Source organism: Coregonus clupeaformis, chromosome 7, assembly GCF_020615455.1.
Source record: "Coregonus clupeaformis isolate EN_2021a chromosome 7, ASM2061545v1, whole genome shotgun sequence".
Classification (NCBI taxonomy): Eukaryota; Metazoa; Chordata; class Actinopteri; order Salmoniformes; family Salmonidae; genus Coregonus; species Coregonus clupeaformis.
In genome coordinates this window covers 28,207,798-28,217,292 of record NC_059198.1, presented here as the reverse complement: position 1 = coordinate 28,217,292, position 9,495 = coordinate 28,207,798, and positions in this window count along the sequence as shown.

Below are 9,495 nucleotides of genomic sequence, written 5' to 3'. Positions count from 1 at the left end.
CTACTTTTCTGATGTATCAAATACTTATGTTATGCAATAAAATGCAAATTAATTACTTAAAAATCATACAATGTGATTTTCTGGATTTTTGTTTTAGATTCCGTCTCTCACAGTTGAAGTGTACCAATGATACAAATTACAGACCTCTACATGCTTTGTAAGTAGGAAAACCTGCAAAATCGGCAGTGTATCAAATACTTGTTCTCCCCACTGTACATCTATCTCAATACCTCCATAATCCTTATCCCATCAAGTGAATACATTTGGAGTCCTGTACACATGCAAATAGGTTATATTATCTGGCTAAATGCAACCCCATAAAATTGCAATTACCAGTTTTTAGTTGGCATACAAACCTGCACTATTTTGGTTGTAGGTCTACCCTATGCACAATAACTGCTTTTCAATAGGCTTTCATAAACTGCCAATTCTGCTATTCATAAACTGACATTTTCATTGGCTGCCTTGAAACCATTGTAGTGGTAAATCAATGATACAACAGATGGCTTCAGAATACAGATACAAACTGACCAAGTATGGCTTCTGTCATGTAGGCTGCATAGGACGGCTGTTAGCGGAGAGGATTGTTATGTTTGCTTTGTTTCTGTGTCTGTTGTGCCTTGGGCCACAAAGCATCTCTCCCACATGCACAATTCAGTCCTGGAGTTGCACAGACATGGAGGAAGATGTCAGAATATACTTTAGACTCGGTGAACCCGGCTCTGGCCATTGAGACTGGCTGACTGCAGCCCCCCAAAGCCTTGGCTGTCTTCGTTGTGTCAACTCCAAAGGTTGAAATTTAAAGATTACTCTTATCAATAAACACAAACCCAGTGTGATTTATCTCAGTGGCGAGGAGGATAAATGTCAATACGATGAAATGGAGAGATCCCTATGGAGAGACTGACATGAGTGTGGAAATGTGAACTATCTTATTCGTTTTGTCCAGTTCTCCGTCTGAATAGTCAGAGGGTAATAGGAGGGGTGGGACAGTTATACCTAGTGTTCAGGGTACATTGTATTGTGGACATCAGGGTTGTGTCCAGTAGGGAGAAAACAGTACTACTACCAGGAGACAGTTACAGCCAACCAAAGTCACCTTGTAGCCTGATTACAGGATAAAGGAGGACCGGCCTCTTCAGTCCCCCTTGTCTCTTACAGCAGAAAAAGAGCTGATGAGGTTAAGGGCACCAGCACTGGGATACTTGTGAAAACCGCAGGGTTGGGTTAGGGCACACTGTGGCATAACGTTTTACTGTTGGTGCCCTTCAACCCCTCAGCTCCTCTACTGTAAGAAACAAGGGGGACTGAAGAGGCCGGTCCTCCTTTATCCTGTAATCAGGCTACAAGGTGACTTTGGTTGGCTGTTACTGTCTCCTGGTCACAACCGCTAGAAGCAGCAGCTATTGACTGGGGCACTGAGGTGTGACAAATTAGATGCCATGTAGAGGAAAAGTGTGTTACATTTCGGCAGCAGACGTTGGTTGAACACCATTGTCATATGGTTTAAATGGAACATTCATATCAATTTTATGACAAAGGAAACATGTTACCATAGAAATGGAACAGTGCTCAGATGGTTACATCATTTTAGCATGTTGGAAACAATAAATCTGCACACCTCCATTTTGTATTTGTATATTTGTTGTTGATACTTTTAGTGCCCCATATCTCTCTTGTGGTGCCTGCTTCCTGAACCAGAGAGCTCTGGGGAAACCACCAAACGCAGCTCAGTGGACGGTGTGTCAGACACATTTAGATTTCTGCCTTTCATATTTCCACCCACGCAGTCACCCTGTACACAGTTGCCGTTGAATGCTGCAGAAACCTGTGATTTTCCAAAATACAGGAGAGAGGGAGATAGAAGCGCTACGAAGAGCAGAGGACTGCACCATAAATATCAGCAGTAGAGAGAACAATGTGTTCCCTGTGCTACACTTACAGACATGAAGTGTGCCTATTCTGCAGGATAAATTCTGTTTAGAATAATTTATTTATGAAGCAATAGTGAAATGACAATTGAACACTCAATCAACCAGAGACTTTTAGGGGGTTTACAAATCATACTCTTAAAATCCTTTTCAAATAATGAAGCCGTTTTTAGCATGAATTCCTCTTCAACCACCCTTTCCACTACATGGCTTGCTTTGCTGACTGTATAAAAGCTTTGCTAAGCCATGTGAAAAATGTAAGACTGCCTGCTATGTTTTATTAATCAGGAATCTCTATGTGGTGGTCAATAGGTCAAGCTCAACTGGTTCCAAAGTTAAAAGAAAAGAAAAAAGCAATTGCTTTGCCATGCACTCTCAATTTCAGTGGTGCAACATCAATGGTGTCCAATGCCCATGTTCCATACAGAAGCAGTATCAGCATCATTTTCTAATTGTGTTTGAAACAGAAGCCATGGCAGTGGATGGGGAGATGGGAGAGCGGCAGTGAGGAAATTGGACAGCCTTGTGGATGGGTCGGCTACTGGATCTTGCTCTCAGATATCCTCTCCAGCCGCTCAACCTCATCAATATGGTCTTAAGAAGCTCCTAAATCTACTTATCTGGCCTTTAAAGTCATAGATGTTGCTCAGCTGGTCCCCAAAGTAAACCACAGTCTCCTCAAGGTTTCCCATTCCTAATACATTACGTCACGCCATATCTCTTTCTTTCTCTCCTCGGTCCTGTAACACAAACACACACAAAGAGAGAGCCACTGCAGTGCAGGTTCAAATGGAGTTTAGAGTAGGACACAGGTAGGTAACGGACTCCTAGCCAATATGAACACACTGTACCATCACCACTGCAGAGAAAGAAAAAGACAATTTCTAGGTTTGTATCAAACCACATAATACAGATGTCATCAGATACCCCGCTGGAGGAAAATACATCTAGTACATTCTTGAGCATGGCTGTATTCACATGGTGGCCATTCTATGACACCATAGGCATATGAGCATGTATGCACTTTATTCCACCACCCATTGTCCTACAGTACAAATTAACGACCACATAATTACTGACACACACACACATGATCGCAACACACACAACATATACACAAACTGATTGGCCAGGCCAGACTATTCTTCACTGTCAGAAAAGTGGTGTGGATTAATATTTCATGGGCCTCCCTAAGAGAAGAGAGGAGCTCCAATTCCCAGAATTCCCTGGTGCTTATACTACACTACATTACACCACACTACATTACACTACACTACAGCTTGGGACAGAGGCCAGACAGACACTGAGGGCTTTTCTTGGCATGATATAAACAGAGGAGTCTTTCGTGTGTTGGTGATGCATCAAAGAGCGAGAGAGAGGGTGCGCTCCTTTACCGGAATCATCTTAATATCAATATTCCAAAACATCAAATACCCAGCAGGCACAGGTTTATGTTGAGCACTCTTGCTCTCTAACTCCCTCTCTCTCTCTCTATCTCTCTCTCTCTTTCTCTCTCTCTCTCACACACACATAGACACACACACACTATATTCAGAGGACTAATGAGAGATTTCTACAGGGGGCTAAATGTGAATAGCCTCCATGGTATTTTACCAGCAGAATGTAATGTAGTTTACTAAAGTTCAATCAGTAAGGCTGGTCTGAATGGATCGTCACTTTTCATTAATCTAGTAAACACATATAATTCACATTGCTTCCTATCTCTGTCATCAGCATAGCAGGTATTTATTTATAAGGTAGTGTCTATAACGTTACCTCATCAGTATAGCCGGTATTCATAGGGTAGTGTTTATAATGGTACCTCATTAGCACATCCGGTATTTATATGGTAGCGTTTATAATGTTACCTCATCAGCGTAGCATGTATCTATAGTAGTGTTTATAATGTTACCTCATCAGCATAGCAGGTATTTACACTGAGTATACAAAACATTAAGGGGGTAGGGTGCAACTCAGTATTAGGAAGGTGTTCCTAATGTTTGGTATAATCAGTGTCATAATATTTGATTTACATTTGTTTAAGTTGTCCTACTAATGTGAATTCAACAAAGAATATCACCATGTCACTGGATTTAGGTTAAAAGTTGAGTGAAAAAAAGAGAAATGCCTTTATGTTAATGACTTTTGGCAAATTCAACAAGTTTTCAGTTTTGATTCAACGTAATCACATAGATTTTTTGGGTTGAAATGACGTGGAAACAACGTTGTTTCAACCAGTGGGATACCCCCCCTACTCCGTTGCGCACATGCAGGTCTGTAGGCTATATCTACTTTGCAGCTGCACTATGGTGCATGTCAGAATTAGGTGCTGGAGAAAACCTACAACCTGATAAATAATATAGCGGTTGAGGAGAAGGGCTGCAGCAGGGATTGAACCAGAAACCTTGAGGTTATAGGCAGCAAGTGTTCTTCTCAGAAACCCCAAAGTGAACAGGGCAACACCGCCACCTCAAAGGCGTGAGAGGAGACCGTCACATGTTGTCTGCAGGGGACTTAGCCAGTTTGGCCTTGGTTATGATTTGGAGAATGCATTTAAATGATAAATTGTGAATATACAGGGTTCCATTCTTTTTGTGTTAAAGGCCCAATGCAGCTGTTTTTATCTCAACATCAAATCATTTCTGGGGGAAAATTAAGTACCTTACTGTTCTTTTTTTCAATTAAAATTGACTGATTGACTGATTAAAATAAACAAAAATTGCTTCTTAGCAAAGACCAATTTCTCAAGCAAGAATTCTGCTAGGACTGTCTGGGAGTGGTCTGAGTAAGGGGCCTAATTGGACGAGCCTAATGGTAGGGAAATGTAAACTGAAAACGGACTGTTATTGGCAGCGAGGTTTGAAACAATTTTTTATTGATCTATTAACTTATACTGCAGGCCAAAACTTAATCTCAACAAAACAGGCTGAAATTTCAGGTGGTCTTTTCAAACAGCTCTGACACTAAACTGCATTTTCATATTTTTCACAATTTCACAGTACTATTCCAACCTCATAGTGTGGAAATACACTATATATACAAAAGTATGTGGACATTCCTTCAAATTAGTGGATTCTGCTATTTCAGCCACACCCGTTGCTGACAGGTGTATAAAATCGAGCACACAGCCATGCAATCTCCATAGACAAACATTGGCAGTAGAATGGCCTTACTGAAGTGTTTAGTGACTTTCAACGTGGCTGCCACCATTCCAACAAGTCAGTTCGTCAAATTCCGGCCCTGCTAGAGCTGCCCCGGTCAACTGTAAGTGATGTTACTGTGAAGTGGAAACGTCTAGGAGCAACAGTGGTAGGCCACACAAGCTCACAGAATGGGACCGCCGAGTGCTGAAGCGCATAAAAATCGTCTGTCTTCGGTTGCAACACTCACTACCAAGTTCCAAACTGCCTCTGGAAGCAACGTCAGCACAAGAACTGTTCGTCGGGAACTTCATGAAATGGGTTTCCATGGCCAAGCAGCCGCACACAAGCCTAAGATCACCATGCGCAATGCCAAGCGTCGGCAGGAGTGGTGTAATGCTCGCCGCCATTGGACTCTGGAGCAGTGGAAACGCATTCTCTGGAGTGATAATCACGCATCACCATCTGGCAGTCCGACGGACGAATCTGGGTTTGGCGGATGCCAGGAGAACGCTACCTGCCCCAATGCATAGTGCCAACTGTAAAGTTTGGTTGGAGGAATAATGGTCTGGGGCTGTTTTTCGTAGTTCAGGCTAGGTCCCTTAGTTCTAGTGAAGGGAAATCTTAACGCTACAGCATACAATGACATTCTAGACCAGGGGTGTCAAACGTCCGGCCCACGGGCCGGATCAGGCCCGCAAACGGGTTTAATCCGGCCCGCGAGATGATAAAAAAAAATAAAAAATTGTAAAGTATAAAAATGCGCTGCAATTTTTCTATAAAATAAACTGCTGTTCCAATTGCGTCCACTGGATGGCGCAATAGCAATTGTGTTAAGCAAGCAAACTGTTTATACCGGGGCAGAGCATACTTCAAGCACGTGCAGCCAATGAGCTACTTTGTTTTGCCCGCGATATTTATTACGGCTTCTACTTTTAACATTATGTGCTTTGGCACCCTCATATGTCTCTGTCAAAAAAGAGAAAAGTGGACGCAGAGTGCAGAGTGTTCCAAGAAAAATGGTCATCCTCCTATTTATTCACGGAATTGAATGGGAAAGCTGTATGTTTGGTGTGTTCAGAGCATGTTGCAGTGCTGAAAGAATATAACCTTCGTCGCCACTATGTGAGTCTTCATGCCGACAAATATGACAACTTTCAAGGACAGCGGAGATGAGAGAAGGTGAATGAACTGTTGGCGGGTCTGAAGAAACAGCAGTCTGTGTTTACTCACAGCCAAGACATCAGTGACGCTGCAGTGAAAGCTAGCTACCTCATTGCTAATGAAATCGCAGTGGCTTCAAAACCATTTAGTGAGGGTGAATTTGTAAAAACATGCATGATGAAAGCAGCGGAGATTGTGTGCCCTGAAAAGCGGCAGGCTTTTGCAAATATCAGCCTGACAAGAAACACAGTTGCAGACAGGATTTCCGATCTTTCAGTGGATTTGGACAGCCAGTTGAAGCAAAAAGTAAAGTCATTTATTGCGTTTTTCGGTTGCAATTGATGAAAGCACGGACATTACAGATGTTGCACAACTGGCCATTTTCATCCGCGGAGTTGATGACACATTGACCGTCACCGAGGAGTTCGTGGAGTTGGTGCCGATGACAGATACAACGACAGCAGCTGATATTTTTACCGCACTCGTCGGCACGCTGGACAGGGTCAGAGTGGACTGGTCCCGCGCTGTCAGCCTGGCTACAGATGGTGCGCCCTCAATGATCGGGAAAAAAGCAGGCGTTGTGACAAAGTTCAGAGAGAAAGTGCAATCTGCAAATGGAGGACGTGATTTTTTGACTTTTCACTGTATTTTGCACCAGGAGGCTTTGTGTTGCAAGTCATTAAAGATGGATAACGTCATGAAGGTGGTCATCCAAACTGTTAATTTCATCCGATCCAGAAGCCTGAATCACCGTCAGTTTGACAGCCTTCTCAGAGAGAAAGACCACATCTATGGCCTGCCATACCACACTGAGGTAAGATGGTTAAGCCGAGGTGCTGTGCTGAGGCGTTTCTTTGATTTACGAGAAGAAATTGAACAGTTCATGGAAGAAAAGGGCAAACCAGTGTTAGAATTTCATTCCGCAGAATGGATGCAGGACCTTGCATTTATGGTGGATGTTACAGAGCACCTGAATAACTTGAACAAACAGCTGCAAGGGCGCAACAAAGTTGTCATGCAGTATTATGACAGCATACATTCTTTCAAGTTGAAGCTGTCATTGTGGGAGACGCAACTTGCCGGTGGTGATGCAGCTCACTTCCCCTGTCTGAAAAAATGTGTGCGCGACCCAACATGTGGCAGACATGAAGCGGTTCAAAGATAAAATAACGGGACTGTTACGGGAGTTTGAGCAACGCTTTCAGATTTATGTTTATATGTTTTTATGTTGATGTGCTATTGTTTTTAATTGATTTTATTTTATTTGTATATTTAACCTATTCTTGACTCTGTGGTTCTTGCACTTGTTTGGGGAACAGGATTTCATTATTTTTATCTACATTTCTGCCTGAGAAATGACACCCTGATATAGTTCTGTGATCTGTGAAACAGTTCTGTTAATCACTGAGGCATTGTGTGTTTGTGTGTTCTTTGTCCTCAAAACTTTCAAATAACTTGAGGTGTTTTATGATTAATAGTGATGTTGTGCTTTTGGACACTGTCCTCAGGCTCCAGCTTTATGTTTATATGTTTTTATGTTGATGTGCTATTGTTTTTAATTGATTTTATTTTATTTGTATATTTAACCTATTCTTGACTCTGTGGTTCTTGCACTTGTTTGGGGAACAGGATTTCATTATTTTTATCTACATTTCTGCCTGAGAAATGACACCTTGATATAGTTCTGTGATCTGTGATATACTTCTGTGAATCACTGAGGCATTGTGTGTTTGTGTGTTCTTTGTCCTCAGAACTTTCAAATAACTTGAGGTGTTTTATGATTAATAGTGATGTTGTGCTTTTGGACACTGTCCTCAGGCTCCAGCTTTATGTTTATATGTTTTTATGTTGATGTGCTATTGTTTTTAATTGATTTTATTTTATTTGTATATTTAACCTATTCTTGACTCTGTGGTTCTTGCACTTGTTTGGGGAACAGGATTTCATTATTTTTATCTACATTTCTGCCTGAGAAATGACACCCTGATATAGTTCTGTGATCTGTGAAACAGTTCTGTTAATCACTGAGGCATTGTGTGTTTGTGTGTTCTTTTTCTTTAGAATTTTCAAATAAACTTGAAGTGTTTTATGATTAATAGTGATGTTGTGCTTGTACTATTTTGGACACACTGTCCTCAGGCTCCAGCTTTATGTTGTATGTTGATCGTATTAAAACAAAGTAAACAATCTGAAGTTGTTGTTTTTAAGTTATATATACCATGATTTTTCCGGTCCGGCCCACTTGGGAATAGATTTTCCTCCATGTGGCCCCTGAGCTAAAATGAGTTTGACACCCCTGTTCTAGACGATTCTGTGCTGCCAACTTTGTGGCAACAGTTTGGGGAAGGCCCTTTCCTGTTTCAGCATGATAATGCCCCCGTGCACAAAGTGAGGTCCATACAGAAATGGTTTGTCAAGATCGGTGTAGAAGAACTTGACTGGCCTGCACAGAGCCCTGACCTCAACCCCATCGAACACCTTTGGGATGAATTTGGAACGCTGACTGCGAGCCAAGCCTATTCACCCAACATCAGTGCCTGACCTCACTAATGCTCTTGTGGCTGAATGGAAGCAAGTCCCCGCAGCAATGTTCCAACATTTAGTGGAAAGCCTTCCCAGAAGAGTGGAGGCTGTTATAGCAGCAATGGGACCAACTCCATATTAATGCCCATGATTTTGGAATGAGATGTTCGACAAACACGTGTCCACATACTTTTGGTCATGTAGTGTATATATAAAACAAAGAAAATCCCGTTTTTGACTGCACTGCACACAATTATTCCTGTAGCCTATAGCCATCTCTCTCCACAGCTGTAGAATGTTTAACTGATAAACAAAAAAAATATGTTTGATGTGAGAGCACTTCCGCATTCAGATTAACAAGCAAATTATGGAATGCCTTTATAGGTGAGCAGATGTGCTCATATGTGATATTACAAATACTTAATTTGATGGCGCACGGTGCCATGTCATTGCCTGGAGATTTAATAAAACTGGAGCTGAGAATCCCTGATCATTATGCATCAGCAGATGAGACGATAATATGATTAATGCTATGATTAACGGAAGGTTGTAGAGATGCAGTTGTGAATGCGCTCAACAAACGCATATTGCCTTGAGAGTGCGCTTGGTTTCAACCCTGCGAGTCCAGATTTGATCCAATTATGCTGAAAACGGTCAGAGAAATCTAAGTGACAGCTAAAACGGATACAACAAATAGCGCGTTTTGTGAGAAGTGGTTATCCATTTACTACGGCTAA